We start from the raw sequence: 3,751 nt of genomic DNA on the forward strand, positions 1-3,751 counted from the left end.
ATGATTAATTTTGTGCTTAAGCAACCGCTCAACATGTGCTTGAAATTGCATAAAGACATGAAATACATCATATTTGCGCTTAATAAGATAAATCCAAGTAAAGTGACTGAACGCATCGATGAAACTGACATAATAGTTGTGACCACTAACAGAAGTTTGGGCATAGCCCCACACATCCGAAAACACAAGTTTGAGAGGAGCCTTGACAACACGACTTGATACAGAAAAAGGCAACTGATGACTCTTGCCTTGTTGACAAGCACCACACACTAGAAACTCCTTATTACTTGACTCAACAGGAAGATGATGACGATAAAGTACATGGCGCACAATGGGAGTGGCCGGATGGCCAAGGCGGGAATGCCACTGGGACGATGACACCCGAACACCGCTAAAAACTTGAGATACTCATGGAGATACTCGTGGAACATCAAGCGCATATAAGCCGTCGCGAGCTCGACCAGTAAGTAGAACGTCCCTCGTGTCCCGGTCCTTAACAAAAAAATAGAAAGGGTGAAACTCAACAAACACATTGTTTTCAAGAGTTAATTTAGGGACCGAGAGTAAACTACGTGTGACTGAAGGAACACGAAGGACATCAAGAAGACGCAAGGTTTTAGTGGTATGCAAAAGAAGAGATGCCTGACCAACATGTGAGATGGGCATACCTGATCCATTGGCAATGCGGACCTGATCCTGACCGGTGTAGGGCTGGCGAGTGGTCAGCTTGTCAAGCTGGCTCGTCAAGTGGTCCGTGGCGCCTGTGTCCATGTACCAGGCAGGGTCCACAGAATATGAGGGAGTGAACCCAGGCTCCTGTGTAGCAAGAGCGGCTTGCTTCTCGTTACCCTTCCCATTGTTCCTAATGCCAAGGAAATCACGTTTGAAGCGACGATGGCACCGAGACGCCAAGTGCCCCTCAATGCCGCAGAGCTGACACTCAACCCCACCACCACACGCCTCGCAGTGGAGCCGCTTGCGGCCAGATAGCGGGGGAGCTGGAGCGGGCGGACGGGGTTGGTTGCCCATGGACGGCGACGGCTCCTGCTTGGCACCACGGGCACCCCCGTGATTAGCAGCGTTCACAGAAGGGCCCTCCGTGTAGACTCCGACGGAGCGGCGAGCAGTGAGCCTCTGTTCCATGTTGAGGAGGCGCGCGTAGAGGTCACGAGGCGGCATCAGCGTGTCACGTCCGTTGATGTTTTCAACCAGAGAGTCATAGTCCTCATCCAGCCCATTGAGACTGAACAACGTAAACTCCTCATCACAGAGAGGCTTCCCAATGGAGGACAGTGTATCAGCCAGATTTTTGACCTTGTTGAAGAAGGTCGTGACGGAGAGATCATTCTTCTTGACCTCACCTAGCTGATTATGAATGGCAGAAGAACGTGCCAGCGACGGTGAGGAGAAGTTGGAGTCGAGCGTGGCCCATGCATCCCTCGATGTCGCAGCAAAGACTACCATGCCGGCCACGGACGGAGTGAGCGAAGACTGAATAGCCCCCAGGATGGCTTGATCCTGAGCGATCCACCGACGATAAGCAGGGTTGGGGGCCATGACGGAGCCACCATGGGACGAGGGCACCGGAACCACGGCCGGAGGGCACGACAGCGAGCCATCAACATACCCCTCAAGGTAGTGACTACGCATCAGCGGCAACACTTGAGCACGCCATAGGAGGTAGTTATCAGCAGAGAGCTTCACCGTCACCAGATGAGCAAATTGGAACGGTCCTGGATCGGCCACCAGCGCGGAGAGTGGCGGATCAGGCGTCGGGACTCCACTGTATGAATCCAGCGCATCGATCGATGAAGGCGCATGGTAGTGTTGGTGATGACCGTAGGGCGCCGAAGGAGGCACACCGTAGGGTAGTGCAACAGGCACGGCGTATGACAGAGGAGCGGCGGCGTAGGGCGCACCATACGGTGCGTCATAGTGCACCGCAGGAGGCGGCCCGTACGACACCGGCGGCGGCGCGACGTACGGTGCAGGGTACGGGCCACCATAGGGCGCCTGTACGTGAGCGCCATAGGGCCCCGAGGCCAGCGGCGCATCGGGGAACTGAGCCGGGGCAAGATGGCCGCCGTAGGGCACCTGCACGGAGGCGCCGTAGGAGGCCGGCGGTGGAGGCGCATCACGCGGCAGAATCGGGGCGCCGGCCGCGAGCGATTGCATCGCGGGTTATCGAGGCGGCGCAGGGTTACGCGACCCCGACTCGGTCGATCGGGCCCAAGCGAGCGGAGGCGACGCCAGGAACGGAGACTCCATCGCTAGGGTTGAGAGAAGCGGCGCGGCGCCAGCAGAGGAGGCGGAAGCGCGGCGCGGATCGAACGCGTCGTCTGATACCATGTTAGACATACTAGGGTTTGGAACAATGCTCGATATCCATGGTGGATACGGCTGTCATATATTTATAAGAGGGAACCGTACAAATACAGGTTATGTTACAACACATATATCTACAATATACTTTGTCTAACAGCTCATCATCTATGGTGTAACATTTATTGAAAAATTAACCAATTTCATGATTAATTCCAGAATAAAAATCATAAATAGTGGATCAGATCTCCATCACACTAGATGAATTAAACGGCATGTACAACAACATCACACACGTAGCAGCCATAATTAAAGAGTGGATCAGATCTTGCCTGTACTGATCAAGAAGTCGTCGTGGCTGGTGCAGAAGTGATGTTGTTGTTTTTTTTTGTTTTTTTAGAACGAAGGCTTCAGACGAGCCCGGCTTTGAATTAACAAAGCCATCAACCGGTCAGGATTACAATGCAAGATTACAACCACACACCAAACAGAGAAAAAGAACAGAACAACGGCGAAAGGTACAGAGGCGCCGGGGAGCAGCTCACAATGCTCACATACAACAAGCTAGAGATAAAAAGAGCAAATGCTTGGAGATGCCAACGACCTCTTGCACACACAGAGCCAAGGAGGAGACGACAGCCAGCTCAGGAGAGGGAGACGACGATAAAGCAAGGCATGCTGTTGCCAATAACTCCAGGACTCGGAGAAGACGCAGCCTACCAGATCCATCATCAAAGAAGGCCCCTGCCTCCTCGCCCGGCTCAAGGGCGCCGCACCGTTGAATGATGGACATGTTCACCCTAGAACCCGGATGGCTGGTATCGAAGGAAGCCACAGGAGCGGAACCAGGCGATCCCCGCTTGTCGCCGTCGACTCACCTAGAGCAACCAAACGCCAAAGACTAGAGCTCTGGCACGAAAGAGGGTGAGCTGCCAGGATGAACACGCCCTCCGCCCACACCGCAACAAAGCCCATATCCCATCCTTGTTCCCAAAAAACAGCGCCTTCAAGAAGGTTACGGCGCCAGAGGCGTCGCCGCCGTCCAACAGAGTTGAGGTGTTAACCCGAGAGACAAGGGGGACGGGGGTGGGGAACAGGACCTGACCGGCGCCTCCAGGAAGGTGAGCGGCGCCCGTGGGCGTCGCCGTCGTCGCAGCCTGCAAGGCTGGCAGGGTTTCCCCCGGTCCTGCATCCCGGCACCCGCTCCCGCCCGACGAAAACCGGAGCCCCACGACGGAGCAGGCCGGATCTGGGGGATGAGCTCGCTGGAGAGGTGTAGGAACGGTGATGGCCAGATCTGACGCCGCCGAGGCCGACGTGTCCATAGCGCCCTTCCCCGCGTCCTCCGGTGGATTCGCCTTCCGCACGGCCGAGATCCGCCGGCCCGCGCCCGCGCCACCAGATGCCGAAGCTGGGGTGCCTCACCAGC

The sequence above is a fragment of the Triticum dicoccoides genome, chromosome 2B (genome assembly GCF_002162155.2).
Source record: "Triticum dicoccoides isolate Atlit2015 ecotype Zavitan chromosome 2B, WEW_v2.0, whole genome shotgun sequence".
Taxonomy (NCBI): Eukaryota; Viridiplantae; Streptophyta; class Magnoliopsida; order Poales; family Poaceae; genus Triticum; species Triticum dicoccoides.